The following is a 16,714-nucleotide window of genomic DNA, read 5'->3' as shown; positions in this document are numbered from 1 at the left end:
GGTGAGAGGGGTGGTGAGGGCCCAAGGATTCCAGGTTAAAAGGCTGGTAATCCTTCTATGTGGTTTCAAAACATGTAGTCAAAATGTCACCTCTTATACTCTGGAAGGCCAACCATTTACAGTGAGGTGGAAAAGAAAGGCCCTTGGAGAGGTAACATATGAGCTGGGCCTTCTCAGTGGGGAGAACCATTTTAGCACAGGCAGGGTTTGGTGGTACAAAGGAGGAGGATTCTAAATGGCAGACAGGGCTCTGGGAAGATAATCTGTTGATGTGGGCACAGGGAACAGGGAAGTGGACCTAAATAGGGAGATGTAAGTTTAGGGAGAAGATCCGACTGAAAACTGGCTACTCTTAAAAAAAAAAAGAAAAGAAAGACAAATTTTTTCTTTTTTAAATATGGAAGGAACACTTCACAAACTTGCATGTCATCCTTGCACAGGGACCATGCTAATCTATGAATTGTTCCAACTTTAGTATATGTGCTGCCAAAAAGAGCATCTGCCTACTTATTTTAGAGAAATGTTCAAGAATGAAGTGAAAATTTTAAATTATCTTTCAAATCCAGTGAGAAGTAGACTTTTTAACAGCTGCAGTGAGCTAAATTGTATGTACTATGTAAGTCACTTTTTGAAAGTGTACAATTCAATGGTTTTTAGTATATACACAGAGTTGTACAACCATCACCACAATCAATTTTAGAACATTTTCATCACCCCAGAAAGAAACCCTGTGCCCATTTCCATCCCCTCCCCCAGGCTCCTGGCAATTATTAATCTGCTTCTATTACGATGGAGTCACCTGTTCTGGACTTTTCATACAGATGAAATTATATAACACATGGTCTTTTTTATTTTTTGTAGAAACAGAGTCTCACTTTATCACCCTCAGTAGAGTGCTGTGGCATCACAGCTCACAGCAACCTCCAACTCCTGGGCTTAGGCAATTCTCTTGCCTCAGCCTCCCGAATAGCTGGGACTACAGGCACCCGCCACAACGCCTGGCTATTTTTTTGTTGCAGTTTGGCCAGGGCCAGGTTTGAACCCACCACCCTCGGTATATAGGGCCAGCACCCTACTCACTGAGCTACAGGCGCCACCCTAACAAGTGTTCTTTTGTGACTGGTTTCTACCATAGTGTTTACATTTTCCAGCTCTATGATTTTGTTATTAATCAACTATGAAACTACATTTTCTATTATATCAGGAAGAAAAATACTAATATTTGACAAATAGTCAGTGGGACAAGACCTTAGTATAAGAATAAGGACTCTAAGGCCCAGCATGGTAGCTCATGCCTATAATCCCAGCAGTTGAGAGGCTGTGGTGAGAGGATTGCCTGAGCCCAAGAGTCCAAGGTTACAGTGACCTGTGTTTGTGCCATTACACTCTAGCCTGGGCAAAGGAGCAAGACACTATCTCTAATTTAAAGCAAAAAAAAGGCTGCATGCGGTGGCGCACGCCTGCCCTGGGAGGCCAAGGTGGGTGGATCGCCTGAGCTCAAAAGTTTGAGACCAGCCTTAGTCACAGTGAGACTCCACTTCTAAAAATAGATGGGCATTGTGGCCTGCACCTGTAATCCCAGGTACTTGGGAGGCTGAGGCAAGAGAATTGCTTGATCCCAGAAGTCTGAGGTTGCTGTGAGCTATGATGCCACATCACTCTACTGGTGGCGACAAAGTGAGACTCTGTCTCAAAAAAAAAAAAAAAAAAGTTAGGAATTTCAGGGCTTAGATGTTCTTTAGGTTTCCTTCTAGATCTGACACCCTAGCAGGTAAATTTATTTACCAATGCATTTTGCCTAGAGCTACATCTGTAGGTTTTGATCAAGTCCCTCTGTCTGTGGTCAGTAATTACTTCAAATGGCAGGATTGTCTGATGACGTTCTGAATACAGCCGTTGCTGGTGGCAGTAGTCCAGGCCTGGCTTGAACTTACTGTGAAGCACAGTAATAACTAAGAACAAATTGCCTTCCTTAATGCTTGCCACTGTATGGAGGACAAAAATAACTAAAAGTGAGGAAAATATTATGTGAATAAATAGTATGTATATGATATATTGCTAGGCACTAACATCTTTGTGTGTGTGTGTGAGAGAGAGAATGCTTGACATTTTTAAGCTGACTTCCCCATGAACAGCTGGTCAAATTCCTAACTTGTGAGACTACATTGAGCGAAGTGGTTGGATTTCATATGACAGAATAATGCTCACTGAAAGCTCTGAACAAGATGGGAAGAGATACAGAACATTCTTTAAGAGATTCTTGAGTTCCTTATATTCTGTTTATGTGAAAAATGCAGACATTTTGATCTTTCTCCTTGAGTACTAACAATCTATTGTTCCTATACCCTTTTATTTCTCTTTAGCTGCCAAACAGCTTAAAACAGGCAGGAGGGGCTCATAGCACGGTGGTTACGGCGCCAGCCACATGCACCCCGAAGCTGGCGGGTTTGAACCCAGCCCAGGACAGGTAAACAACAATGACAACTGTGACAAAAAAAATAGGCATCAAGAGAATTGCTTGATTCCAAGAGTTTGAGGTTGCTGTGAGCTATGACACTACGGCACTCTACCAAGGGTGACATAGTGGACTCTGTCTCAAAAAAAAAAAAACCAGGGAGGAGGAATAAAAAAATTACAAGCTCAGCCTCCACTTAAGGAAAAATAGAGAAGTAAAACTTCACACATGTAAGTCAATTAACACTCACCGTTTCCAAATATATACAGTCCAAATCAGCAGGGAGAGATGCTTACTTCTTTTAGTTACAGAATTAATCTTCTATGCGTGTTCTTGTGCTGTGCCAGCTGCCTTTCACTAGCTCCTTTTCACTGAATGTGAAATCACTCCTCTTGAGTTTATCTGATGGTCTTAATGTCCCATTTCCCACCCTTCCACTGTTCTCTATGCACAGTTTTCTGTCCCTAAACACATTGTATTTGGTTGATCCTAACATAACATTTTTTTTTCACATTTTAACAACTCTGAAATCAGGAAGTGTCTTATAACCAATGATATCTGAAAGTCGATGAAAAATACTAAGTTCTTACTGAGTGAGCAGTATACCTCATACCGGTTACTGAATGATGTTCTTCCTTCCACTCATTGGCTGCAGTTCGTAATCCTTGTTAAGTCTTGCCTTGTTTTTGTAAAACCATTTGATATTAATATAATCCAGTCATTTTGGCCAGGCACCATGGCTCCATGCCTAGAATCCCAGCACTCTGGGAGGCCAAGGTGGGAGGACCACTTGAACGCAGGAGTTTGAGGTTGCTAGGAGCTATGATGACACCCCTGCACCCCAGTATGGGCAATAGGGTGAGACTTTGTCTCAAAATAATAATAATAATAATTTCAACATTGCTAGCACTCTGATACATATGTTCATAACAAGTAGCATATAAATCTACTTTATCCTTTTAATGACTATATAATATTCCATTATTTGAATATATCATGATTTTATTAGCTAACCCATATTGATATTATAAATAATGCTCAGATAAATATACTTTGTATATATTTTTTTTCCTTTTTTGAGACAAGGTCTTGCTCTGTTGCCTGGGATAGAGTACGGCGGCATCATCATAGCTCACTGCAACCTCAAATAACCCCTTCCTTCGCTAAAACTTGGCCTCTGCAAACTTTGGTTCACTGTAAACTTTCCTAGATTCTTCATCTCTGTACCGAGAGCACCCTTCTCCTCCTCCTGCCTTAGCTAAAACTTGTTTTGTCTCTCAGCAATCTACTTCTGGCCCAGAGGTTACTAATCATCCCATTGGACACAGAGCTTTCCCATTTGCAAGCCATTTCTTGCCACCTCCTTACCAACTCCCTCTGTCTGTGAGGACCGTGCAGTCCGGCTCTTCCCCATCTTCACTTATTCATCCCTCATTCTCTTTTCAGCACATTCACCCTCCTGCAACTTCTTTGGCAATTGTTATTTAGATGCTAAATTCAATAGACTTAACATTTTAACTCTGGGGCAGTAGACCCATTGCTTTTTCTTTTCTTTTCCTTTTTTTTGAGACAGAGTCTCACTTCGTCACCCTTGGTAGAGTGTTCTTGGTAATTGTAGTGTTGAGGCTCACAGCGACTTCAAATTCTTGGGCTCAAGTGATCCTCTTGTCTCAGCCTCTCCAGTAGCCGGGACTACAGGCACCTGCCACAACACCCAGCTATTTATTTATTTTTTTTTTAAAGAGAGACAGGGGCTTTCTTTTTGCTCAGGCTGGTCTCAAACTCGTGAGCTTGAGCAATCCACCCACCTTGGCCTCCCAGAGTACTAAGATTATAGGTATGAGCTGCTGCACCAGCTCCCCTTGTTTCTTCTTAACAGATTTTCCAGAAAGCATTTTTTTCCTATTCTCCTCCTGACCCTCTGGCCATTCTTCTCATTCTCAGTCTCTTTCTCTTCCTCTCCCCACTTCCACTCCCCCCACACACTTTTTTTTTTTTTTTTTGAGACAGAGTCTCAAGCTGTCACCCTGGGTAGAGGTGTCACAGCTCACAGCAACCTCAAATGCTTGGGCGTAAGCTATTCTCTTGCCTCAGCCTCCCAAGTAGCTGGGACTACAGGCACCTGCCAAAATGCCTTTTTTTTTTTTTTTTGCAGTTTTTGGCCAGGGCTGGGTTCGAACCCATTAACTCTGGCACCCTACTCCTTTGAGCCACAGGCGCCGCCCACACCCAGCTATTTTTTGGTTATAGTTGTCATTGTTGTTTGGCAGGCCTGGGCCAGGTTCGAACCCGCCAGCTCCATGTATGTGGCTGGCGCCCTAGCTGCTGAGGTATAGGTGCTGAGCCCCCCCTTTTTTGAGATGAGCTCTCTTTTGGTTGCCCAGGCTAGAATGCAGTGGCATCATCCTAGCTCACAGCAGCCTCAAATTCCTGGGCTCAAATGGTCCTCCTGCTTCAGCCTCCTGAGTAGCTGTGACTATAGACATGCACCATATGCCCGGCTAATTGTTCTTTTAGTAGAGATGGGGTCTCACTCTTGCTTGGGCTGCTGTTGAACTCCTGGATTCAAACGATCCTCCTGCCCCAGCTTCCCAAAGTACTAGGATTACAGGCACGAGCCACAGCATCCAGCTATTTTTTCTTTTTGCAGTTTTTTCTTTTTTTTTTTTTGGCCAGGGCAGGGTTTGAACCCGCCACCTCCAGCATATGGGGCTGGTACCCTACTCCCCTAGCTATTTCTTCTAAAATGCTTTAAAGCAAATCTAGACATAATGACATCTTACCCATCAACACTTGAGTATGCTGTTTTATTACACTATCCACAATAGCATTATCATACTGAACAAAATTAACAGTAATTTCTTAGTATTGTCTAATACTCTCTCTCCCAAATTTTCTCTTTACAATTTGTCTGTTTTCAGGATCCAGGGTCCAGAACATTGCATTGCATGAAGTTTATGTCTCTTTGAATGTAGTTGACGTTTCTTAGAAACTAAAATAGAACCCTCCTTTTTATCCTTCTCATGGACTTGTTGAAGAGACTGGATCGGCTGCCTTCTCTTACCTAAATTCCTGTAGTCTCCTAAAGTCTCTTTGCCTTGAGTCTTGTTCCTTCCCCCCCATCCTCCAAACTATCTTCTATATTTCCATCAGAACCATCTTTCTGAAATGCAGTTAGGATCATGTCACTTCCCTGCTTTCTACTTATCAGGGGTTCCCATGAACTATAGCAAGAAAATCAAAATTCTCCCTTGTTGCATAATGTTTCCATTAATCAATCTTGTCTTTGATGGTGGCGTCTGTATGCTATACAAGCCAAAAACTTCTCTTTCCCTAAAACACCGTGCTCTATCTGAATGCCATGTCCTTGTATCCCTCCCACCATGTCTCCATGTCCAGAAAATAACCTTTATTTCTCAAAGCTCAGCTCAAGTATCACCTCCTCTATGACATTTTTCTGATTCCTTGAACCTCATCCAAAGAAAATCAGCCATTTCCTACTTTCACTTGGCCCCCACAGTGCTCCACTGCATGTAATAGTGTTGACACTACCAGCTCCTAGAGTCTGGGTCCTATTTGTTTAAGTGTTCTTATGATCCCATAGGTGCTTAGCAAATAATATGTTTTTAATAAATGCTTTAGAGTAGGTGAATGAATGATGAATGAATGGGTTTACATTACAGCCTAGTAAACATTAAGTTTGTTCCAAGAAGAACTTCCTAACCATCACTCCTGCTCACAGCTCTCAAGGCTTGGCCAAAGCTGGGTCAGGGACAGGGCTACTCCTATATGAAAGAAGGGCCCAGCCCTCCAACCTGTTGAGTTCCATACTTTGTCCCTGTGACAGTTGAGTAGTATTTGGTGACTCAGGTTCTATTGCAAGGTCATTGAACTATGAACAAAGGGAAGCATTTCTACAAATATAATCACTAGGTTGGAGAATTTCTTTTTCAGAGAAAGTAAGTTGCTTTCTTGGCCAACGGAGTTTATTGCCAAGCATAGGATAACCAGAAAGAGATTAATAATGACTGATTAGCAGGCTATTTATTGTTCAATGTGAGGTATTGAGTAGATGATCTCTGAGATCACTTTCATCTCTACCATCTTTATTTATTTTTTAATTTCAAAAAACAATTCTTTTTTTGAGACAGAGTCTCACTATGTCACCCTTGGTAGAGTGCTGTGACATCACAGCTCACAGCAACCTCAAACTCTTGGGCTTAAGCGATTCTCTTGCCTCAGCCTCCCAAGTAGCTAGAACTACAGGTGCCTGCCACAACACCTGGCTATTTGTTTATTTTTTTTTTTTGTAGTTGTCATTGTTGTTTGGCAGGCCTGGGCTAGGTTCAAATCAGCCAGCCCCTAGCCACTGAGCTATAAGTGCCGAGCTCATCTCTACCATCTTATTATCTAACACTTACGTAATACCAGCATAGCATGTGTTTGACATGGTAGAGCTCTGAGAATCAATGATGACATTTTACAGATATAGAAACTGAGGGCAGCAGGGTCAGGGATTTGCTTCAGACATGTGGGTCCTTTCTGGCAGTGTTTTATTAAGCAAACAATATTTCCCGACTCCTGAGGGAAAGCTGGGAAGCCGGTCTCTTTTTCTCCTGGGGCCTGCAAAAAAACAAGGGTCACAGCGTTATAATTAGAGCACTACTTATTCCACTCCCACAGCCAACCTAGGCTTTGAATCTCACAGTATTGAAAGTAAGAAAACTCTGGGGTGCTGAGATGCCGGGAGCTTATTGGGAAGAGGGTGGAGGACAGATTTGAAGCTGCTAAGGATGCATATCAGTGATCTATGGCAAAGATGGAGGTCACCGATCCCAAGGGCGTGATGACAAGGGCAGCCTCATCTTTTCTCTGTTCTTGGCAACAGCCAGTCTAGCCAGAAAGAACAATCTGTCAAATCTAATTAGAGTAGAAGAAAGTGAACAATGGGCTCCCAGCTCTAAAATGACAGCCCAGTTTAATGGGGTGGAGGAGCTCAGGAGAGATGTGTGCTTTGTGTGCTTGAAATTAGTTCCTTCAAATGGATCCTTTCTGAACCCAAACCGACTGGATTCTTATTTACTTCACCAGCACTCTCCAGTTCTCTGTGCTTTTAAAATAAATGCACATCCAGCAAAAGCAGAGGAGAACTTGGCTCTGTTTCAGAGGTAAGACTGTAATCGAAAATAGTTGCATCATGCCTGGCTTGGACGTGGTGTTGTGTGCATGCAACTGATGTTTGTGGATTTGTTCATATTTCTTTTTTGTGTTTAATTATATTGGTGGCATTCATGTTTCTCTTATTATTTCTGCAATCCTTTTTATTATAAGGAAATATATAATTGGATTCTTGAAATTTTATTAGGACCACAAATAAACACATTTTAAGACACTAAAAAAATTAATTACATTTTTGGCTTATCCTTTAAATGGTTTGATTTGGATATTTTAGCTCTTGCATCAAAAGTAGAAGATATATATTTTATCACATTGAATCAAGTAAGTATATTCCTTAAAATAAATGCATGAATGTGGTTATTGAAGCTTAAAAATCAAGCATCTGCATTATCTGAAGTCCCAAATAACGGAGGCCTATCTATTATCAGCAAATATTATACTGAAAACTAATGGCTTATTAATTTTGCTCTCCTTCAATGTGGGACATTCAGACATCTTAAAAATATGAGAAAAAATAATTCTGTGAAGTAAGAGGCAGAGAATGGGAAGAGAATGAGCTTAACACAATTTGTAGTTTACATGTGTCAGTCTGCCTGGTTTTGATGTTCTTTTCTCTGCATTATCTCTTGTACAGTATGTTACTCTTCTCTCTACTCTGCAGTTAAGGAAACTAAGACCTGGAGAAATTAGCCCAAGGTTACAGAAAAATGTAGTGTCAGGTCTTGAACAGGTCATCTGATTCTAAATCCAGTGAACAAAGAACTGTACTTCTGGCAGAGACAGGAGACATTAAATTAAATTCGGTCAATTATTAATAATGTCAGCATGAGGACTTTCACCTAACCTGTTGGTCTTTTACGGACATGAATGAGGCAGGAGATTGTAGCTTGCTATATTTGTATCACTTACCTTGCTTTACCTCATGTTGCTAAGCTTTTATTTTCTAACAGCATCACTTGTTTCTTTTCTTCCCATTATTCTTTTTTTTCTTTACATATCCACTATATGAGTAAATAATGTTGAAAAAAGACAAAGGAAAAGTCTGCTAATACTGCCCACCTCAGTCGAACCCAATTGTCTCCCTAAAGAAACAAAACAAAACACTATTAAGAACTTGGGGTATTAGGAACTGTTTCCTACCTGTGTTTCCATAGATGTGTGTGCATATCAGTACATATATTGTTTTGTATGACTTTTCAAAACATAAATGATGCCATGCTATACTTGTTGTTCCCAACCTGTTTTTATTATTTTAACTTTCCATGCTTTGTGGAGAGCATTTCATGGCAGTATGCTTAGATCTAATTCATTCTTTTTACCTGTTACATACAATTCCATACCTTTTCTCTCTCTCTCTTTTTTTTTTTTTTGAGACAGAGTCTCATTCTGTCACCCTTGATAGAGTGTCGTGGCATCACAGCTCACGGCAACCTCAAACTCTAAAGAGAATCACTTAAGATTCTCTTGCCTCAGCCTCCCGAGCAGCTGGGACTACAGGTGCCCGCCACAACGCCTGGCTATTTTTTTGTTGCAGATGTCATTGTTGTCTAGCTGGCCTGGGCCAGTTTCAAACCTGCCAGCCCGGGGTACGTGGCCGGCACCTTATCCACTGAGCTACGGGTGCCGCTCCCTTTTTTCTCTTTCCATACTGTTTTCTCTTTACCTTCCTTGTCTTTGATTTTGAAATGGCTTAATGGCATAGCAAGTCAACATTTAATCATATTTTTATTTATGGGGCAAGCAGAGATAGGCACAAACTTGACAGCTGGCTGGAGTGTTACCAAAAACATGTGAGGAAGGAAGGGAAGGTAGCAAGTGCCCACACCAGCACCGTGAGCCCAGGTGACAGGCCTGGCCCAGCCACGATGGTATCAGTAGATTTGTTACCACTCTGCCTCTGAATATTTTAGCATTTACCTTTTTTGAACACACGTGTTCTCCAGACATTTATTCCTCATATATGTAATAACAGTAACAACATTCTTCACCGGACACTATGAGGATTAAACAAAATAATGTATAGGAAAAAATATCAAACTCAGGTGTATTGAGACACATTAAGTTATGAATCATGCTGTGCTTAGCTTTTACCCTCCTCCTCCCACTTAAAATATTATATTGCAAGGCTCAAAGATGGGTGGTTAATAAATGGAGCCATAGGGCGGCACCTCTGGCTCAGTCGGTAAGGCGCTGGCCCCATATACCGAGGGTGGCGGGTTCAAACCCGGCCCCTGCCGAACTGCAAGAAAAAAATAGCCGGGCGTCGTGGCGGGCGCCTGTAGTCCCAGCTACTCGGGAGGCTGAGGCAAGAGAATCACTTAAGCCCAGGAGTTGGAGGTTGCTGTGAGCTGTGTGATGCCATGGCACTCTACGGAGGGCCATAAAGTGAGACTCTGTCTCTACAAAAATAAAAAATAAATAGATAAATGGAGCCATAAATGTCATCATTAGATATTCTGTGCAAGATTATGCCTTAAAAACATTGGAGACTGGGGCGGCACCTGTGGCTCAGTCGGTAAGGCGCTGGCCCCATATACCAAGGGTGGCGGGTTTAAACCCAGCCCCAGCCAAACTGCAAGAAAAAAATAGCTGGGCGTTGTGGCGGGCGCCTGTAGTCCCAGCTACTCCGGAGGCTGAGGCAAGAGAATCCTTAAACTCAGGAGTTGGAGGTTGCTGTGAGCTGTGTGATGCCATGGCACTCTACCGAGGGCCATAAAGTGAGACTCTGTCTCTACAAAAAAAAAAAAACATTGGAGACTGGCTGATAGCTAAATTCAAGTCCTTACATGGCTATTTACTAGTTTTGTGATCCTTGTAATGTGTTGTCCTATTAAAATAAGGGTAATAGGCTTAGGTGCCTGTAGCACAGTGGTTATGGCACCAGCCACATACACTGAGGGTTGCGGGTTAGAACCCGGCCTGGGCCAGCTAAACAGCAATAACAACTGCAACAAAAATATAGTTGGGCATTGTGGCGGGTGCCTGTAGTCCCAACTACTTGGGTGTCTGGGGCAAGAGAATCACTTAAGCCCAAGTGTTTGAGGTTGCTGTGAGCTATGACGCCACAGCAATCTACCAAGGGTGACATGGTGAGACTCTGTCTCAAAATAAAATAAAATAAGGGCAATAATGATGGCATTACTTAGTCTGTGGGGCACAGTAAGGTTTAATGGGATAATGTATAAAAAGTACTTAGTATACTTTCTGTTATGTCGGAACGTCGGCTACTAGCATTATTCAGAGAAATTGCAACACCCTCACTTCTGTTTTCTGTCTATGAAGTATCACTACCCAGTTTCCTCAGCAGTGACAATAAAGACAGGCCTAATCTCAGAGCACAGCCATTCCTTGGTCCTCTGCCTTATAATTTTTTTCTAAGCAAGTATTCCCTGAGTGGCCACTGCGTGTCTAAGACCCTGCTAGATCTGTACAAAATATTAAAGAAGTGCAAAACAGGGCTCTTGCCCTCAAAGTGCTTACAACTTTTATTTATTTATTTATTTTTGGCTGGGGCTGGGTTTGAACCCACCACCTCCGGCATATGGGACTGGCACCCCACTCCGTTGAGCCACAGGCACCACCCATGCTTACAACTTTTAAACTGAAGTTCCTTAATGAGCTAACACTGGAGAGAATTATAAACCTGTCATGAAAGGCATTCTTTTATACACTCTATGAGTAGCAGATAATAACACAAACACAGGGCAGTATGAATAGACATGCCATGGCTAGTTTATAAACATTCTCTGTTAATTTCAAAGTCATGTATAAACCTTGAACACCTGCTTAGATGTTCTGTATTTAGCTTCAGAATTTAGAGGCTTTCCTGGGATTCAACTGAGGAACTCAATCATCTCTCTCTTAAACACTAATGCATGCATGTGGGGCTGGTTTCCTGGCTGAGGTTGCTTTCACTTTCTCCTTAGAGAACCAGAGAGAGGCCAGGCACAGGCAGAACAGCCTGGGAAGAACTGCACTCCATGCTACTAAGGCTTGTTTTTGCAGTAAAATGAAGGTATTCCCTTGTTCTAGACACAATATAAGCTGATATTTAGGGGCAGATGAAATCCAAAGAGTAGGAACTGTCTTAAAGGGCCTGAGGATACCATGGGAAGGGACTGAAACTACCATATTTTGGGGGCAAATTCCCTGGAAATAAGCCTGTAGTATTTCCAAAATGTCCACTTAGTCCTTCTAAGCCCAGTAAGCTTTCTCTGACCCATAGAACTCATTTTCTGTTCGTGTGTAAAGTCATTTCAGCTGGTCCAGCATGAAATTCCAACTGGATATAAAAGGTCACTTCAGCTGTCAAGCCATGTGTGGATTTTGGTTTAAGAATCATTCCAGGCAGCAGATGCACTGAGTGCTTGGGGAGTGGCATGCCTATTCCTGCTACAGAAGCCAAAGCGCCCTTTGTCTTGGTCCTACACTTAAATCAGAGATAGGCGATTCTGAATGTTATTTTAAGGGGTTATGTTAAATCATTTTTATAAGAAAAGTATTACTTACAATATAGAAAGACTAGGTTTCTGTGAAAGCCCCCTCTTTTACTGCTGAAGGGACTTCTTAGCTGACAAAGAAATCTGCTGACTAAATCATACTACTGTAAAGAGGAGATCTAAGCGTATGACATGTATTACTGAGTTAAGTACAATTTAGAATACTCTACCACTTCTTAATGGAGGTGATTATTTTATTTTATTTTACTTTGATAAAAAGCAGAGCTCATTTCTAAAATTTTTGCCTGGAAATCCAGAATGAAAACTTACAGCACATTAAAATTCTAAAAATACTACTCGGGAGGCTGAGGCAAGAGAATCACTTAAGCCCAGGAGTTGGAGGTTGCTGTGAGCTGTGTGAGGCCACGGCACTCTACCGAGGGCCATAAAGTGAGACTCTGTCTCTACAAAAAAAAAAAAAAAAAAAATTCTAAAAATAGTTCGACCCTACATTTCACAGTCAGAGGTCAGGACTCCAAAAATATGCTGTCCCAATCATTATCAGTGATTAATTTATTTTGCCCTCCCACAAGAGGTGAAGGCAGCTGGTGTCTGAGACTTGAGAGAGGGCCTATTTTCCAAGGAAGAACAAAGAGAAAGTTGCTACCCCTCCCCCGTTAGAGCAGCCGCTTTGCTTTGTCTGAGCAGACTCCCTCTGGGGACTGCAGCAGCAGGGTTCAAAGCTGTGTCCCTGAGATTAGTTTGGTACACTTGGTTCTCTAGCCAGGAGGACATAGGAAGATGTACGCTTGCACGTACTGTTATCAGCTGCCCCGCTCATGTATCCTCTCCCTGAAGGTCGTGAACTAAAGTAAAATCTTAAACCCCTCAGGTGACAAAATGGACCCTCCCTTGGCCAAGGAGACCCCAGAAATACTTTAAAGCTGAGTTGCTGGCCATGAGAAGGGAGGTCAGACTTGCCTTGTCATTCCCTCCTCCCTTCTTGGAGCTAAGTAATTCATTCACAGGCTTACAGCTAGGCAAGGCAAAGCATAAACCATACCTCAGGTCATCAGTTTATTCAACAGGTCACTTGAGTCTGGGTGTATGTCCAGTTATATGTTCAGTGGCTTGATGATGATTAACAGACTTCCTTATCTTAACTTAAAACATCCCAAGCCTTTAGACAAGGCTTCATTTCTTTAATCAGTCAGATCAAAGAGTCTTTAAACCCACTTATAACTTGTAATCCCCTGCTTCAAGATGTCCTGCCTTTTTGAGCCAAACCAATATATGCCTTCTATGTATTGTTTTATGACTTTACATGTAATTCCTGTCTCCCTGAAATGTATACAACCAAATTGTGACCCCACTGCAATATGAGGAGACTACTTACTTAAGGCTTCTTGGGCATGGCTCTCCAGGCCATGGTCACACATATTTGGCTCCAAATAAACCTGTCTAAATTATTTTACAGAATTTGGATTATTTACCGTTGACACTTGTACAGTAACACTTAGGGAGACATTCCCTTCCTACACTTGCATTTCTCTGCTGACAAACAAATGTCAGGCATCTTCCTGAATCCTGTCCCCAATTCACTGTTACTATATAGCCATTGCACTTCTCTGTCTTGCAAACACTGAGCTATCTGTGCTTCTCTGGTTGGATCCAGATTGTTAAGGTTACAGGTGGTCACTTAAAGGACTTGGGGAGGGGGTGTCCAACCTTTCACTTCTAGGGCCTCAAGAAGTCCTTTGTTCCAGTTGGGTTCTAGTTAATAGAGCTGCTGGGCAAAAGACATGGTTCTGTTTTGAATGAGAGCCCATAATTTATGCCTGTAGTTATGCCCTGAGGGGAGATGGGAATCTTCATGTCCAGGGACCTGGTAAACAGCATGACTTCTAGACCAAATGAAATGGTCCATTTAGGGACCTTCACTTCCTTACTAGAAGAAAACCGGAGATGCGCAATTCTTAACACATAAAGCAATGAATCTGCGCAAGTGGAAGGGACCAAAAGGCTATTACTGAATCATGTGGATAACGGGAAGGACAGAGCTCCGTAGGAGAAAGCCTCTGCTTAGCAAAGGACAACATAAAGCTCTGGCAATGATGCAGAGGGAAGAGGGAAGCTGCATTTTGGCATCATCTTGCAGGTAACGGTTCTGGCAACAGGGCTGGCTCAAGAGCAGAAGCGCAACCCATCGTCTTCTGTGGGCTTCAGCCATAGGGGGAGGAAGGTGGTACCACAGTTCTCTCCCAGTGGAGGACGGTGACGTGTTCTAAGCAGATGATTGCAGAGGCTCCTGTCAAATGAGTGAAAAGAAAAAGGAAGTGGGGAGAGGAGGAGGGAACTGACAGCGCAATAATCCTGCAATAAAAAAGGAGGCGCCACAGGCAGAAAGAAATACATCACCTTGAAACTCAACCCCTTGCCCATTTTTCCAATTTGCCACTGAAAACGTTTCTTAATATTTGGTAAACCCCTTTAACAGCAGCATAGAATAAATGAAAGCGGGACCCTATCAGGTTCTGTTTTTTGTTCTCTCTTAGGATTGCCTTGAACAACAACGGTACTGTAAAAATCAAATCCACTGTTTTTACCTTTGGGAAGCATTAAAAACCGTTAAACTCTTTGAAAGATCGCCTACTCAAACCGTAACAGGCCTCTGGGTCTCTCTTCCCGACAAACAGGCAGCCCTAGTGGCGCCCACACCTCCGGTGTCACTGGTTAGGGTGCAAACGCGCAGACCCCATAGCGGGGCCTTGAAACCTGCGAGTCTAAGCGGCGCGGCAGCCTCGAGCGGGCTCCAGGGTCCTTGTCCCTCTTGACCGGCAGGCGGCGCTGTGTCGGGCCGCCGCCCGGCCCCGCCCCAAGGCCGTTTCCGCCGCGATCGCGCGAGCCTGTCCCTGCCACGCCCTGCTGTTTGGAAGCCTTCGTGCTTCACCCAGTGCTGCCTCCCGAAGTTTCTGAACCCTTGTGTGCTGAACTCTCACTGCTATTGGAAAACATACTTACGGGGTTTTCTGAAAGAAAGGAAACCCTAAAAAAAAAAAAAACCCTACACATGTATTTGGGATTGCGTAATCATTTTTTTAAACATATCAAATGAATTTCAATTTACCCGAATAAAAGAGACCAGGGGCCTGTGACACGACAAATAGGGCAATGTGTGTTGAAAGTTAAAATGCTTTAGAAAAAATAACAACACCCCTTCCTGTTTATTCCAGACTCTATCCCCAGGCGTGGAGGACAACTCGCGAAAATTCAGCTCCGGCGCCATCTGCTGGACGCTCCGCGCCACTGCAAGACCCGGGAAAGTGTCTGTGTTGTAAGTGATGGCCGGGCTGTGCGCCCTGGAAAGTCCCTGGCGCCAAGGTAGTATTCATATGCAGTCTACTTATCTGAAAAGAGACTAAACTGACCTTCTGTGAGACAATGGTCAGTGTTGAGGAGCCCTCAGACCTAAATGAACTGACATTTATTACATTGGTGGTCCCTTAGGAAAACCTGGGGCTTTAGCAGAGAGGCCTAACTCATGTCATTATATAGTTCCATCTCTCAGCCGCAGGGCTGAAAACTAAAACTGTTTTCTAACATGGTACACAGGGGAGTATCAGGAACAGAAGTCGCAGCATACTTGTTCTCCTAAATGGAACTGATTTTGATGAATGGAAGGCTTTTCAAAGGTGAAAAGTGTGACAGAAACAAAATTAATCTGGGAGTAGGAATATGTTAAAATGGGGTCTTGGCCATGGTTTGATTATAATATTACTAAGTCCTCTTACCATTTTCCAAACTCTTAAGTCAGTTCTGATTCCCTTGAAGGTTTTTCTATTTAGGAAACTTCAGACCTTTTCCACACAAGGATCTAAACCCATTTGCAAACACATTTATATACATAAGCCTGCATTCATCACTGTTGCAAATTTTGTTTTAAAGCATGTAAGCATCAGAAAATGCTTTGGAACTGGCAGAAAGCAGAATTTTAGAGCAGATTATGGTTGGCCCACCCATCTGGAAAAATATGGTATCCCTGATAAACATTTGTAATGGAAATACATTATCAAACATAGTTCTAACCCTTCAGAGCTTGATAGCTACTTTCTAACAAAACTGAAAATTTGCATTCTGAGATGAGTATGTAATGGTTTTCCTGAAAGAGATGAAGTAACTTTTTTTTTTTTTTTTATAGAGACAGAGTCTCACTTTATGGCCCTCGGTAGAGTGCCATGGCATCACACAGCTCACAGCAACCTCCAACTCCTGGGCTTAAGCGATTCTCTTGCCTCAGCCTCCCAAGTAGCTGGGACTACAGGCGCCTGCCACAATGCCCGGCTATTTTTTGGTTGCAGTTCAGCCGGGGCCGGGTTTGAACCCACCACCTTCGGTATATGGGGCCTGCGCCTTACTGACTGAGCCACAGACGCCACCAGAGATGAAGTAACTTTGTCAACAACTTAGCCTACTGGAGCCTTGCCAGTTATGTAGACCTCGGGGTCTGTCATTTGACTTCCACATATAGGCCTACAGGGGCAATTTTGTCATTGTTTAAACATCATAGAGTGTACTTACACAAACCTAGATGGTATAGCCTACTACACCCCTACACTGTATGGTAGAGCCTAAATATTGTTTT

At 42.7% G+C, this 16,714-nt stretch overlaps 2 long non-coding RNA genes and 1 other non-coding gene across 3 annotated transcripts in view; 1 reads left to right on the top strand and 2 right to left on the bottom strand.

Annotated features, from left to right (window-relative positions):
* Positions 1–395: 395 nt before the first annotated feature.
* LOC128562925 (U6 spliceosomal RNA) lies at positions 396–499 on the bottom strand. The gene has a single exon (XR_008373620.1). It is a non-coding gene; the product is annotated as a U6 spliceosomal RNA (small nuclear RNA).
* A 4,780-nt stretch (positions 500–5,279) lies between these two features.
* Positions 5,280–9,842, bottom strand: LOC128562798 (uncharacterized). The gene is made up of 3 exons (XR_008373507.1): positions 9,551–9,842; positions 8,543–8,715; positions 5,280–7,078 (listed from the first exon to the last, which is right to left on the bottom strand). It is a non-coding gene; the product is annotated as an uncharacterized LOC128562798 (long non-coding RNA).
* The window catches only part of LOC128562800 (uncharacterized), a 38,651-nt gene continuing 29,171 nt past the window's right edge, over positions 7,235–16,714 (top strand). Inside the window, exons 1-2 of the long non-coding RNA XR_008373509.1 lie at positions 7,235–7,623; positions 15,306–15,453. This is a non-coding gene — a long non-coding RNA (uncharacterized LOC128562800). The remainder of the gene's footprint in view (positions 7,624–15,305; positions 15,454–16,714) is intronic.

Source organism: Nycticebus coucang, chromosome 12 (genome assembly GCF_027406575.1).
Source record: "Nycticebus coucang isolate mNycCou1 chromosome 12, mNycCou1.pri, whole genome shotgun sequence".
NCBI classification, from domain to species: domain Eukaryota; kingdom Metazoa; phylum Chordata; class Mammalia; order Primates; family Lorisidae; genus Nycticebus; species Nycticebus coucang.
Note: the sequence above shows the minus strand (reverse complement) of the source record. Positions and strands in the feature narration are given on the sequence as shown.